Genomic DNA, 16450 nt, shown 5'->3' on the forward strand with positions numbered 1-16450 from the left:
GTTGCATAATGGACAACCTCATGACAATTAAAGCATCTCACTTTAGATTTGTCAATCTTCTTCCCTCCATGAGAAGAACTTGATTTGGAATGGGAAGCCTTCTGTTTCCCTTTCCTCGCCTTACTTGTTAAGGCTATATTTTCTTCATCATCATGCTTAGATGAAGAACCATCTCTGGTGCTCCTCCTGATCTCCTCCTGCATCAGATCCGACCACAATCGTTCCCAATCCGATAGTTTCTCTCTTCCATTCATTGAGTCCTAGTAGCTATGCCAGCTCTTAGGAAGACCGAGGAGAGCAAGACTCACCATATCATCATCAACTGTCGTTATTCCCACACTACCAAGCTCATCTCTACAGGTGGTGAGCTTGTTTAGATATGTAGAAATAGTGTCGCCATTTTCACACTTGATTTTTCGAAGCTTATCCTTGAGTGTCAGTTTCCTCTGGTCACTACTGTTCTGATATAGGTCCTTCAATGTTTTCCACATTGAAAATGGAGTCTCCTTCCCATGGAGACTCGAGACAATATGGTCTCGAACTCCCTATCCTTCCCATGGAGACTCTAGACAATATGGTCTCGAACTCCCTCCAAATGAATCCTCCTCGCCTTCACCACACACTTCTTCCATTTCGCCAATTCTTGTGCATTATCTGCAGGTGGCTTGGGGATTTCTTGATCAATGAAATCCTTCAAACCATTATCTTCTAATACCGCTTCCATGCGATCCTTCAATGCTATGTAATTCGAGCTGCCATCCAGTGCATACTCGAGTCTCAAGCCATTGAACGCCATTGGTGAACTTTGAGGTGTGATAAGAATTCAATTTTGTACCTACAATCAAGAACTTCAAACTTCAAATTTCCCTTCTCAGTGTGTTGTTCACAACACTGATCACCTTTGCTCTGATAACATCTAGAAATTCTCATCGTAGATTAACCTAATTATGCAATAGACTAAAGCAAAATACTTAATCTACTTCTACAATCAAACTTGCAGAAGCTTAATCGATTTGAGCAAGATCAACCAAAACACATACAACAGAGAAGAAGAATCAATACACATGAAACACAAAGGAATACTCTGGGGAAAGCCTCAGCTAAAAACCCCGCTATGTGTATTATCTTACAAGTTGAAATATCTCAGGATTACACAAATCTTTAGCTCTCACAGCTATCTAGCTCTCAGTACAATCTCTCTCACTGCTCATAGACAGACTAGACAACTCATATGCCTTCTCCTCTGTCCTCCATGCCTCCTATTTCCTTGTGCCGTTTTCCTTGGGTGCTCCAGTTGTAATCTTGTGTGACACTGATCTCACACACTACTCCAACACATTGTAAAACTGTGCAAATCTCAAGGAATTAATTCCTTCTACATGCAAGATATTTTCTTATAGGAAAATTCTTGCAACTGATAGTACACTGTCCTTGCCTTTAATCTCAAGTGGGTCTTTGTCTGAATTGACATGTATGAGTTATTTATGAGAGAATATTTAGTTATCTGGAGTACACTAGTTTCATGCATGCATGCATTAACTGACTAAACTCACAATTAGTTTCTCCAACTGTTTGGAACTAATTTAACTAGACTTAACTCAGTTAACTGAGTTCACTAATTACAACTCAAATACAACTCATCCTTATCTCCTTAATTAAGGGATAACTCTTCAACCAAAGGGATAACTGTTGCATTAATTCACAAAGACTTCATGTTTGAATTTCTCCAACTAATTAACTCAAGATGAATTAATTAATTATTTTTTCAAACAGATAGTGAGACTAAATTAGAATTTTAATTCTCAATTTTAATTCAAGGACAAATTAAAATTGGAATATTCTTGTTGACACATTTCAACAAAATTCTAATGCTTATATAGGATGTAGATCTAGGTGTATGAATATTTTAGATGGATTTTTTGGTCAATTCAATGTCCTGGAATTGGCAAACACAAATTGTGAACTAGGGTGCATAGACTGATGAAGTATGGGTGCACAATATGTGCTTAGAAGTTATTCATTAGGTCGTTATGTATTTGTTAAGATCTAGACTCAAGATGGGGGCGGTGTTTGTCAATTGTATTAGTGTTGTAATTCTTAGGGATGTTGATTAATTTTCTTAGGAATTAATCTCTATCCAATTAGTTCGTAGATGATGTGAGAGTGATTTTTCTTATGTTAGATTTTTTGGGATTTTTGACCTTAAATCTCTATGTTGCAGCTCCTAATTCTCTTAAGTGAAAAAAGAAACCTATTTTATCAGCTATGAAGGAATATCGTTGAACTCAATTGTTTTAGGAGAGGTCCTCTCGCTTATTCAATTTATGCTCAAACAAAGTAACCCAAGCAACATCTATATTGTGACTTGAACACACTTAAATTACGCTGGATAACAAGAAAAGGAAAGAACTGTGTAGTACCAGGTATAAAGCAAATAAGATAGCATTGTAAACTAGGTATAAAGCAAATTAAAGTTCTTATGCGGATAACAATTCACTGGCGAGATCATTATGTAGCATTGTCACACAAAACATAACTATTGAAGACTTAAAGGAAATCAAATTGTATTTGATTAAAAACCTGCCACTGTTTGTAGGGGCCCTCCACATAGCAGTTCAGAGCTTCAAATCAACACAACGCTTGCACACAAAAACCAATTTCATTCACATGAAATTCACAGACTGTTCATAAACATATCATTTGGCGCGCACCCAAATAACAATGCGGCCATTAGCTTTATAGTAGGTCTCTTGGCATAACTGTATGAAGATTTTAAGCCTAATATCTCTTAATCCTATCTAAACTTATATCGTTAAACCATCGTTTTGCTATTCCGAAAGCAAAACGATAAGGTTTCAGCTGATCTCGGGTTCTGTTCTGCGTTAATCTAGCGGTTGACTTGGAGTTTGACTGCGATCTCCTGTGCTTCTTTTGGCAAACAATTTTGAGTTGATAGGAAGGTATCCATGAGGGAGTCATCCTCTATCCATCCACACCTTTCATTGCTGACCTGGAGCTCTAGAACCTCATGAACAATGAAGACAACTACAGAATCCTGGACTAGATGCGGAAACATACTGATTCGGTAGCCAATTGTAACTTTAAATAAAACAATAGGGTATACAGTTGAATATGAACAAAAAAACATACTAATGCATACCTTCATCAAAACCTGGTAGATATGGATTTATTTAAGTGGTAAATATATGTGAAAAAGAGAGGATATTTAGGCAAAAAGGATGTCATGGTAGGAAAATCTTCAGACTCTACATTCCCCCAGACTGGAGATGTTGTATGTCCTCATACACTTCTTCCTTGTCTTTTGCCTGTGCCTCTTGTTTGTCATCTCCCTGTTTCATTGTTTTCTTCTTTTTGGCAGGATTTGCATTCTAGGCTTTTGTAGGCTGATAAAAGGTGCCTTTTAAAACTCCTAATTATCCCACATTAATCATCAACCCGGGCAAGTCCTCTTATTTCAAGAGTGTACACAGTATGTGGATGCTATTAATTCAGAGAGTATTGTTTCCTAAATTGTAGTATAGATCTTGACACAAGGATAAAATGGATGCATCTAATAAACTCCAATTGCAATTATTAAAAGAAATATCAAAACTCAATCCTCTACTAAAATCAAATCTTACAGCAATTAAAGTAACAACATCATCAGCCGAGAGCACAGTACCAATAACTCACCTCTTCTTAGCTGATTCAATCTAAACTATACTCAATCTCTATAAAGCAATCAAGATGGAAATGATATCAATTCTGAGAGTCTAATAGAAATAATCAAACTCTTACAGATGATTAAATCAGTGCGATGCACTATCTAAATAATTTATGTTGTAATAAACAAAACTCAAATCAAATGACAGTGCAGTAAATTATAAACAGAGCATACACTATTTCAATACAAGAAAGTTAATGAACAACGAATAAAGTAAACTCACAGAGACAGGAAATTATCAAACCAACCAAGCTTTAGAAGAATCATAAATATAACACAAGAAAGTAGTTAAATCCACCAGAGGCCGGGCCCTTAGATGCCAGCGAACACTGCTAAGCTACTTCAGATAATGCAAGGGAACATCAACTTCCATTATATATTAATCATCGAACATAAGTAGCATTACAATATAATCATGTTCTCCAATAGCGCAAGTCTGTAATTAAATTTACACTTTGAAAAATAACAGAGATTCCTCCCCTTTCTTCCTATAATTGCTTTCTTTTATAATCAGAAAGGGGTAAAGGGTAAATGGTAAATGCGATCCCTCAGGATCTCCCGATCCTGAGGGATTCACAACCGATTTCTAACTTCAGAGATTTTTCTTATTCCGCGCTGATCCCTCTAATTCTCTCTCAGCCTTGTTCGCAACTGACTCGTTCCTTCCTTTGCTTGTCAGATTTTGTTGTTCCAACGTCAGGGAACAACAATCGTTCCTTTTGTCGCTTTCCTGCATAAAGAAGGGTAAAAGTTAGCTAAATCGTAACTACAAATAATTCCTTCATTTCTTACCATAATTCCTCAATATATTAGCGCATTAAGATATGAAAAAGATAAGAATCAAGGAAAACGATGATGAAATTAATAGTAAATACATACCCATTTCGTAACTCAACATACTCCCCTGCTTACCCTGTTTCATGTCCTCATGAAAAGTAAGTAATTCTGATGAAGTGCAGTTAAAGAGTAGGCTGGAGAAGGAGCATCAAAAATTGGTCTGAAACCATGATGTTGAGCTAAGAGCGCAAAAGTGGGCCCTTCCTTTCCTTCAGGCAATTCGTAGATGGCCTTGTAACCTTCAGGAGGATACCAAATGATGGGGCTACGAAACCGACACCCTAACCAATAAGGTCCCTCTCTCAAAATAAGGTTGCTATAGGTGACAAAATGGGCCGCAGCTGCTTTCAAATTTTTGTAATTAAATGGCTCCCTATCCTGCACACTACTAGTGGAGACCGTCCACTTGAGCTTGGATGCAGCCAAAGATCTTTCTTGAATGGATTGAAAATATGATACTCCATTTTGTACAATATCCTTATGAATAGGACCTAAAATTTTAATCACCCCTTCCCTTGTCATTAGACTCTTATGGTTGGAAAGCATTTGCAAAGGGTGCTTGGGTTCACTTCTTACCCAAAGATCCAACCCATGCTCTTTTCTTTGGAATGCATTATGAGCTTTGAACCATTTGAGTTGATTGACTGGAAACGAGATAAAGGCTTGGAATTGAACATCTCCTACAAAAGGGTTAGGGTTCTTTCCACCTCATCCTCTAATACAAAATTGTGTAGGTAAAATTCACAAAGCAACCTTTGAACCTTTACACCATGCTATTTGCAACAATTTATAAAATCTTCAACTATTTTTAATTCGATTGGTTTTCCAGCTCTCACGGCTTTAATTTTCAATAGCAAGTATCGTTCTAACAAAAACAAGGCATAATTAGTGGCGGGAGCCCTGCATGCCAAGACATCTGTATATAATGAGCAGATGGTATCTGTCCAACCTATGACCCTATCTAATCTGAGCTTGATTCTCTCAATTTTCTCTTCTGCTTTTCTGTATCTGTCGAAAGTCTCACTCTCTGTTGCATTCATTTCCCGAAGTTGTCTCTGCAGCTCTTGATATCTCTGCTGGGAAACGATTTCTTGTTCAAGCCGTTCTAACGCGAGCCGAGCCTATGCTAATTCTTCTTGAAGATTTAGTATAATAGGGTCATTGTGTGTCATGACATCTTTAGCTTGTAAGCTTGTCAGAGTGCTTATGATATGAGAAAGGATGTTTTCTCTCTGAATTTCCTTATTATGGGAGGTCTAAACCTTCATTTGAGTATCCCTGCTATAAGAGGGTGCATCCTCTATTTGAGTAGCTGCATCTACTAAAATTGCATGCTGTTCTTTTTGAATGATGACTGACTGAGTGGGTATGGGCTCAGTTTGAGTCCCTGTAGCCCTCCCTTCATATGATTCTGTCTATATAGCCGCGTTTATTGTCTCCAGGGTTTTGTCCAGAACCTTTCCCGCTGATATTTCTTTTATTTTTCTTTTGAGCCTTTTGACTGTTTTGCGAAGCCTCTGCTGTTCTTTCCTAAGCTTTTTCAATTTGGCTCTATACTTTTTTATAGGAGAAACTCTTCCGTTGATAGTCTCGTTAATAGTTTCTGCTTCTAAAGAGCTTGGTTTCACATCCTGGCTTTGTTCTAAAAGGACCGTGTCTCCTGATTGAATATCAACTTCCCGAGTTATCTCTGTCTCTACTTCTTCTTCTTGACCTATGTTCTCTGTGCTTAGGCCTACCTGGATGTTTTCCACTAGGAGCGTGTCACCAGGTTGGTTCTCTGCTTCCCGAATGGCCTTTGCATCTGTCTCCGCTTCACGACTTGCATCTTTTGAGGGAGATAGAATTCTGATATCGCCAGGATTCTTAGGAGATTGGGTTGCTCGCAAATTAAGATTGAGCGGGCTTTCAGGCTGCATGTAATCATTCATGTTGGCCAGGACTTGGGCCAATTCAAAATCGTGCAATAAGTCACCTTGGAGACTCGTGCTTGGTGTTGAAGGAAGTCTCGATTCATTTCTTTGTTCATCTCCAGAATTCCCTGTTCCTTCCTCATGGTCTGATTCAGGATTATCCTTGCCCTCTAACTCTAGCTGTAAGTATTGTTCACTTACTGGGCTGGATAATTCCATAGGTTGACTGATACTGCCTTGAGTATTTACAGTCGCTCCTAATTTTGACCTCAGCCTTGTGGATTGTCTGCACTTTTGAGGTATGTTCCTTGCAAGGGTAGTCCTCTTTCTTTTTGGAATAAGGTTAGGTGCAGGCAGGGCTAAACCTCCTTCAATGTAGGTTTTAACCTCGTACAAAAATTACCTGCACACGAATTCTAAAACACAGAAAATAAACAATGCGAGATCATAACACATAAAACACATATACACAGAGATTTTCCCCCAGATCCCAAAACCGGGACTACCATCTTGATTTTCATTAAGTTCCTTTCAATGTTACAATACATATTTATACATGTTGAAGCATCCAATACCATGGACCAAAAACCATCTCGTCCAATACCATGGACCGAAAAATCGTCCAAAAAACATGTACGAAAATCATGAACAAAACCATAGGTGGGTCCACCCAACCTAACATAGGGTCCAAAACCAAAATTTTCAGGGGCACTGCCCCAGAACCTATAAAGCGGGGTTACGGGTTCCCTTCAAACCCCCCTGTTAACTACATGGAAAGAATATAACACAACCCAACATTCTCCCACTTGTTGTTTTCTTTCCACAGGGGGCCACAAGAGAGCTTAGTCATTTTCCCAGCCCTGAAATACCCATTATCTCTCTACACCAAGAGAACTTCTTAGAGCTCACAGATTTTGTCAATGCATCTGTAGTATTCTTCAAAGTGTCCACATTTACTAGCAACACCTTTTTGTTTTCTATCATATCCCTCACAAAGTGATACTGAACATCAATGTGCTTTGTCTTTGAATGATATGCAGGGTTCTTTGCCAAGAAAATTGCACTTTGGCTGTCACAGTCTATCCTTATAGCTTCCTATACTAACCCCATACTTAAACACAATCTCTGAAACCAAATTGCTTCCTTGCTTGCATGAGTGGCTGCCATGTATTTTGCCTCTGTAGTTTATAGTACCACTACAGATTTTTTCTTACTCATCCAACTGACTGCACCTCCAAATAGGTTAAACATATAAACACTTTCAGATCTTCTCTGATCCAGATCTCCAGCCCAGTCTGCATCAACAAAGCCATGAATATCCAACACTCTGTCCAATCCTAGTCTTCCTTGGTAGCATAGACCATAATCACTAGTGCCACACAAATACCTGAAAACCTACTTCACTGTTGTCCAATGCTCCTTTCCTGGTTTTGACATAAACCTGCTCAATACTCCAACTGCATGTGCAATGTCTAGTCTCGTACATGTTAGAAAATTATATATTACGGAGCAATGGAACACATAAAATATTGCAGAAATATAAACACAGAAAACGCACAAAACAAGAGAGACACAGATATACGTGGTTCACCCAGTTTGGGCTACGTCCACCCCGAACAGCCAGTCCTTCCTTTTTATTATCCAGCAAAATGAAGAGACACAACCTACAACAAATCCGCTGTAATATCCTCTGTTTTCTCTCACAGTCTCACCTCTCTGTTTCTAACTCACCGAATAGACATCTATCTCACAGCCTCAAATACAATACCCTCATACAAAGAGAGGGGTTGCCTTCTAGGGCAAAAAACCCTAAACTAAACATAAGTTCTACCGTCAGATCATCCGCCTAATGAACGGCCCAGATTGACTAGAAATTACTATACTTTTACAAGGCAATTTTACAGCTGTTTTTAGCTTCGGGGGCGCTGCCCCCGAAAGCCCCCGCCAGGGGGGGGGCTCCCAAAGGTCGCAGCCGTCCCCCCTGGACCCCCCCTGCAGCGAATATTTTACGGGCGGCGTTGTCGCCCCCATTTCGAACTGGGGTCCTATGTGGCGATACCTTTGAATATAGAAGATAATCAGGCTCCACATCCAACAGTACAGACCATTGCATACATTAGGCTACCGACTGCAATTCCATATGGAACATGGGACATGTCCTCTTCCTCTTCTTGTGTCTTGGGACATTGTTCAGTAGATAACCTGACACCTACAGGAATAGGAACCTTCACTGGTTTACTATCCTGCATATTAAACCTCTGCAGTATTGTCTCGACATACTTCCTCTGGTTTAACCAGAGCTTCCTCTTTGCCTGACCTCTTTTAATTTCCATGCCCAAAATATAGTTTACAGCACCAAGATCTTTCATGTCGAATTCGGAGGACAATTGGGTCTTCAAATCCTGGATAATTTCTTTGTCATTTCCAACCAGCAACATATCATCCACATACAAGACCAGATAAATAACACGGTCACCAATTAATTTAAAACACACACAGTGATCTGCTTTGCTTTTGGTGAAGCCAAGTCCCTGTATAAATGTATCAAATTTCTGATACCACATCCTTGGTGACTGTTTTAACCCATAAAGAGACTTCTTTAACTTGCATACCAGTTCTTTCTTACTCTTCGCTGCAACGCCTTCAGGTTGCTTCATGTAGATTTCCTCTTCCAAATCCCCGTGAAAAAATGTTGTCTTCACATGTATCTGTTCTACCTCAAAATCAAAAGCAACATCAACAGATAAAAGTAATCTAATAGAAGTTACCTTGGCAACAGGAGAAAAAATATCACCAAAATCAATTCCCGAAACCTGGGAATAACCTTTGGCTACCAATCGAGCTTTGTATTTCTCCACTTTTCCTTCTGCATTTGTCTTCTTTTTGAACACCCATTTGATGCCAATGGGTTTCCTTCCAGGCGGCAACTCCACCAGATCCCAAGCCTAATTTTTGTGCAAAGATGCCATTTCATCAACCATGGCCTATTTCTAGAGTTTTCCATCCTCTGAATATACTGCTTCCTTCACAGTTCTGGGATCATCGTCAGTAATAGATAAATCAAAATTTGAACAGAAAGCAGATGGACTATACCTTTCAGGCTACCTTCTTTCTCGAACTGATCTTCTCACAGCCAGAGTTTGTGGCTCTTCATCTTCTGATTCCTTCTCTGCTATAGAGTATGATTCTACCTCCTTTAGCTCAAACTCTATCTTCTCAGGTTCCTTTCTTTGGAAGTCATGTTTAATAACATCTTTCACCTCTCTGAACACCACATCTTGGTTGTACACAACCTTTCGTGTGACTGGGTTCCAAAGCTTATAACCCTTTAAACCATCCTTATACCCAATAAAGATGTACTTTTCAGATTTACTATCCAACTTGGTTCGTTTCTCCTTTGGAACATGTACATATGCATCACATCCAAGTACCCTCAGATGTGAAAGAGATGGTTTCTTACCAGTCCATACCTCTTGTGGAGTCATATCCTCCAACGCTGATGAAGGTGACCTATTGACCAGGTAACATGCAGTATCCACCGCCTCTACCCACCATTCCTGTCCTAACCCGACACCACTGAGCATGCTTCTTGCCCTTTCCATCAACGTCTTATTCATTCTTTCTGCAACTCCATTTTGCTGAGGTGTATATGGAGTAGTCTTCTGCCGTGCTATACCACACTTCTTATAGAATTCTTCAAATTCCTTACTGCAAAACTCTCCACCGTTATATGTCCTCAACACCTTTATCTTCTTCTCTGTCTGGTTTTCCACCAGAGCCTTAAATTCTTTAAACCTCTCAAAGACTTCAAATTTCTTCTTAAGGAAATATATCCGGGTATTCCTTGAGAAGTCATCTATAAATGATACATAGTACACAAACTTACCCAGTGATGGAACCTTCATAGGTCCAAACACATCACTGTGCACAAGTTCTAATATCTGTTTCGCCCTTTTACTACCAGAGGGGAAACTCACCCGATTCTGCTTCCCATATACACAATCTTCATATAAATCAAAATCCAGAGAGCTATTACTCATACCTTCTACCATACCTTTACCATGAAGTATCCGAAGGTCCTTTTCTCCAATATGTCCAAGCCTTTGATGCCACAACATGGTCTTCTCTCCAAAGACCACTAGATTTTCTGCTCCACTTTCAGGAAGGACAGAACTATTGCACCCATCAATAACAGTGCTACCTTGCAGCTTGTACAGAGTTCCAATCCGAACTCCTCGCATCAATACCAGTTCTCCCCGAACCATCTTGCAGGTATCCTTCTCGAACACTGTCTTACAACTGCATCATCCAGCTTACTAACAGAAATCAGATTTCTGTCTAATGCAGGAATATGTAGAACACCTGGAAGTGTTCTGACCCTTCCACCTTGCAACTTCAACTTTACTTTTCCGCGACCAACGATTCTAGCCTTCCTGTCATCCCCCAAAAAGATATCACCACCATCATATTTCTCAGACTCGCAAAACGACTCTCTATGGGGAGTGAAGTGAAAGGATGCACCTGAGTCAATCAACCATGCCTCATGATCTACATGTGTACTTGAAGAATACAAGTACACATCCCCACCTTCATCTGAGGTGGTTTTCGCCTATGTAGAAGGAGCCTCATCAGATCCCTTTCCTTTGTCAGGAGGTTTAGATTTACAGTCCCTTTTGTAGTGCCATTCCTTTCCACATTTCCAGCACACCACCTTTATAGGTTTTCCTGGAGATTTAGATCTCCCTTTAGATTTAGATCTCCCACTCGATGAATTATTTTTGTTTCTGTTCTGGGTCTGCCCTCGTACAGACAAGGCATCACCATTTTGGCTCTCCATATTTTTCCGTCTCATCTCCTCCGTCAGCAAGGATGAGACTATTTCATCAAAATGCAAGGAAGTTACATTGCTACCTAGCAATAACTAGAATATCCCACGAATTTGGTAGAGAACACAATAAACTAATGCACTTATCTTCATTTGAAATTTTAATATCAACAGATGCTAACTGACTTACCACAGTATTAAATGCATTCAGATGCTCTATCACCGAGTCTCCATCTTTCATCCTCAGTTTATACAGCTTTTTCCGTAGGAACAGTTTATTCACCAGAGACTTAGATTGGTACAAAGTCCCTAACTTGTCCCATAAATCCTTCGCCGTAGATTCCCCTGATACATTCAACAATACTGAATCTGAGACACACAATCGTATTGTGCTCTTTGCCTTCCGATCCAACTTCTTCCATTCTTCATCGGATACTCCCGTTGGTTTAGTACCCGGATCTACTGCTATCCACTGGTCTTTATCCACCAATAGATCCTCCATCTTGAGTTTCCACAACTCAAAACTCTGACCATTAAATTTCTCAATCTCTATCTTTCCACTGCTTGCCATCTTCTTTCACCACCAGAATCGATCTCACAGATCTCCCACTGAATAGGGTGTACCACAAGCCCGAGTGAAACCCCTCAGCAACAAAGGCGTCCCCTTGAAGCCAAAACAACTCTGATTCCAAATGTAGGTTTTAACCCCGTACAGAAATTACTTGCATACGAATTCTAAAACACAAAAAATAAACAATGCAAGATCATAACACATAAAACACATATACACAGAGATTTTCCCCTGGATCCCAAAACCGGGACTACCAGCTTGATTTTTCATTATGTTCCTTTCAATGTTACAACATATTTATACATGCCGAAGCATCCAATACCATGGACCGAAAACCATGCGTCCAAAAAACATGTGTGAAAATCATGCACAAAACCATAGGCGGGTCCGCCCAACATAACATAGGGTCCAAAACCAAAATTTTCCGGGGCACTGCCCTGGACCCCATAAAGTGGGGTTACGGGTGCCCTTTAAACCCCCTGTTAACTACGTGGAAAGAATATAACACAACCCAACATTCGAGAGCTAATATTAGTTCATCCCAGCTTGATTGTTGCTGGGCAAGGTTATAGCTAACTATTAGCCTGATCAAACAGTGGTGGCTTACTACGGTTTCTATGTGTTGGGATCGTCTTAGCCTCTCAGCGGTGTCATGCAGTAAAGAATTCAATAATGCAGGTAAATTTAGAGAGCGCTTTTGTTTTAAAACTGCTAAGAGTTTGAGTTGATGCGACCTTACCATGACTTTGCACCTGTCGCATGTAATGTAGTTCTGGATGATTCTTGCTAGTTCTCCCCATGGTTCTCCAAGAGAATATGGCCGAACACCTTTGCCCTTTTTGATCAGCTCCTGTCCTTTGTCCCTGAAAGCCTCAATAGCGTCATGCAGCTTCAACTGCTTACCAGCCCACACTGGTCCTTCTGCCGGTAACCCGGATACTTCTGCTATCACAGCGTCTGATACCATGATTTGTCTGCCTCTTACCACCGATTGTCCATTCTGTAGATTTTGTAAGAATTCGATGGAAATTTCCTCGTTGGGTGGTTGAAATCTCGTAAAGTATGCTATCCATCCAGCTCGAGCTAAAATTTCCCTGGCTTCATCAAAGACAACCAATATTAACGGTTCTCGGTGCACTGTTCTTCCTCCCATGATGCTTGAATTCTGCAAACAATTAGTGTAGCGGAGATAGCATAGCAACGAATAGAGCCAAGTGATGGAACAAAAAATGGTTGTAATGGTTATATCAGGTGATAGTTTATAAATATAAATACCGTTATTGAGGGTTGTTATCTTATGACATGCTCTGTGATCATGGAATGTCGTATCATTTTGCAAAATCCAATGAAAAGATGACAGCGCATGCATAAGTACACTGGAGGTCCCTGCCCCCCTTCAAAATAATAGGTTGTCCACGACCGAATGAATGAAAGGATTACGGGCTGGTGGCGGATTACATGGGTAATGGATTGGCAAGGTATGCATATTAATGAAAGGATCATAAAGGATATTGGAGCGGTAAAATCAAGGCGTGTACCGAGAATTATGAATAAGTGATAGGCTGCTGTGATGTGATATGATAAAGAAAAAGGGGCAACATACGTAGGAAATAATACTTTACTGCCATTATTCCACTTAAACTATTGTGATTGATAAAAAAAAAAATTACTCATGCATAAAGGTTCAAGGTACATTAGGGACATAATCTCTCGGTAAAAAAAGATAAAAACATAAGAATAGGGTATTATAATGTTGATGTAAAATAAAGCTTCAATACCATCAACAAAACTTCTGTTGCCTGCAGGCGTTCATAGCCTCGACAGAGTTGCTTTCTAACCCTTGGGAACCATGGTCCTCTATGTATAATTGGGGAAGTGTCTTATGATGTCCATAGTAGAGACCAATGTGCTGGCTTGGTAACCAGGTGAACACATTGCCATTCACTGGGAAGTAGCGAAAGTGGTCAGGCCGACTCGTGATGAGACCTCCTATTTCCAAGGACTTTGTTTGTTTATGCATCCATTGGATCATATCCTTGGTGTGGTGGCCATAGTGGGAATGCCACTTCGCTCCTTTCTTATGATCATGGTAGGCTGGCTCGTGATGAGACCCCCTATGCTCCATCTATGGAAAAAAATCATAAAATTGTTAGCGCATATATATATATATATATATATCTCTTATTATTATTATTAATTTTTTTTTTAGACTCCCCGTTTTATACATAGAGGGTGGCTCAGCACTCCTTAAGAGTAGGGATGGCGGAAGAAGTTTGAACATATCAATATATATAAAAAATACCCATAATCTTATTGATAATACACAGAGAGAGTTATACAAGGAAAGGGGAACCAACATGGTATAGATAATCAATCAGTTTGGTTTATAGTGGTAATGAGGATAGTGAAGTGATATAGATAACTGTGTCCTTTTCTTTTTTTGATCATCACAAAACAATCTTGTTAAAGATGATAGTATTCAAGGTATTTGCCTGCTCCACTAGACTCCATATTTGTTGTCCTTAAATATGTATTGTACCTTTCATGGCATTAAGAGGATCATAAAGAGTGAAGGTGGGATGGTCTAGGGATGATTATGCAAGGAAGAGAAAGAGGATGTTCTCAAAAATATTCACAAAATGCTGTTTCTTGAAGGGAATATCAAAAGAAAAACCCACACAAAAAGTGTTGTTCCCTGTAGGGAACAACAAAGAAAACAATCACAAAATGGTGCTATTCCCTGTAGGGAACAACAAAGGGAATACATACGAAAATTGCTGTTCCCTGTAGGGAACAACAAGGGAAATACACGCTAAAAATTGTTGTTCCCTGTAGGGGACAACAGCTGTTCCCTGTAGGGGACAAGAGCTATTCCCTGTAGGGGACAACAGTTGTTCCCTACAGGGAACAACAAATAAAATGCACGCAAAAATTGCTGTTCCTTATAGGGAACAACAACTGTTCCTTGTAGGGAATAACAAAGCAAACTACACACAAAAATTGTTGTTCCCTGTAGGGAACAACAAAGCAAAATTCACACAGAAATTATTGTTCCCTGTAGGGAACAACAAGGTAAAATACACATGAAAATTGCTGTTCCCTAGAGGGAACATAAGCTATTCCCTATAGGGAACAACAAAGGAAAAATAGAGAAAAAACTAATATACAATCTATTATCCAAGCAAATCCAATCAAACATAAAGGCCAATTTATGTATAGGTTTTAAAAAAATTAAATGCTTCATTGGACTAGCATTGTGGAAGGGTTGTCCTCCTCAGCAAGAATTTGTATTGTGGAATCTTCCCGTAACTGCTGGCAAAAGGATTCCCTTGTAAGCGGTTTGTGATAGAGGCATACTCGATGTCCATTCGCTTTAAAAGAGTAGCTAGACCCATCAATGGTGGCTAATGTAAGGGTGCCATTATCATGCACCTCTTGTATCTCATAGGGGCCTAACCATCCGGTTTGGAGTTTGCCTGGGATATCCTGGAACCTAGAATCATACAGAAGTGCCTAATCACCTTGATGGAAGATCTTCTTCTTGATGAGGATATCATGCCATTTCGCTCTTTGTTGTTGGATCAGTGCAGTCTGCTGAAGAGATGATAGCCAGATTTCATCCAATTCATTGATTTGATGTAGCCTATTAATCTGTGCTTCATTCAGATCCAAGCCTACTTCTTGAGCTATCCTCAATGTCTGAATTTCAAATTCTATTGGGAAGATAGGTTCTTTTCCAAACACTAGTTGATATGGGGAGTATCCTGTGGTATTTCTCCATGTCGTACGATATGCCCAAAGGTCTTTTGGCAATCGGGTAGCCCAGTCGCGTCTATGTGATGCGACTGTCTTTGTTAGTATAGCCTCGATTACTTTATTGGTACTTTCAACCTGGCCGTTTCCCCGTGGGTGGTATCGAGATGTGATTCTGTGCATGATATGATGATTTTTTAATGTAGTAGCAATCTTATGGCCTACAAATTGTGGCCCTCCATATGTGATTATTTCTCTAGGCAAGCCACACCGCACGAAAATTTGGAAAAGAAAGTGGATTACTGAGTCCTCTGTTACCCTTGGTAATGCTTCTGCCTCCACCCATTTAGTCACATATTCTGTTGCAACCAGTATATATGTCTTTTGATTAGATGATGGGTTTATTGGGCCAATAAAATCTAATGCCCAACGTTCAAAAGGTTCAATGACTAACTGTGGATGTAGGGGCATCTCGTCAAACTATCCAGGGTGGCCCATTCTTTGGCAGCTATCGCATGCCTAGACAAAATTCTTGGTGTCCTTACAAAAGGTGGGCCAATAATAGCCCATCTGTAAGACTTTGTGACCAGTCTCGCGGTCTGCAAAATGTCCACTGCAAGGTCCATCGTGGCAAGCTTTTAGGATGTCGAAGATTTTTCGGATATGCATATCGGCTCCTGTGTGAAAGATGTATCCTCCAATCCAGGAGAACCGAGTGTTGCATTGTACTATTAGTTTTCATTCACTCGGCATCAGGTGCTTGGGTAATTTTCCCACTGCTAGGTAGTTTGCAACATCCGCGTACCATGGTGTTTTCACGGTTACAA

Source organism: Pinus tabuliformis, chromosome 9 (assembly GCF_031772625.1).
Source record: "Pinus tabuliformis cultivar Carrire ecotype Pingquan chromosome 9, CPIR1, whole genome shotgun sequence".
In the NCBI taxonomy this organism is placed as follows: domain Eukaryota; kingdom Viridiplantae; phylum Streptophyta; class Pinopsida; order Pinales; family Pinaceae; genus Pinus; species Pinus tabuliformis.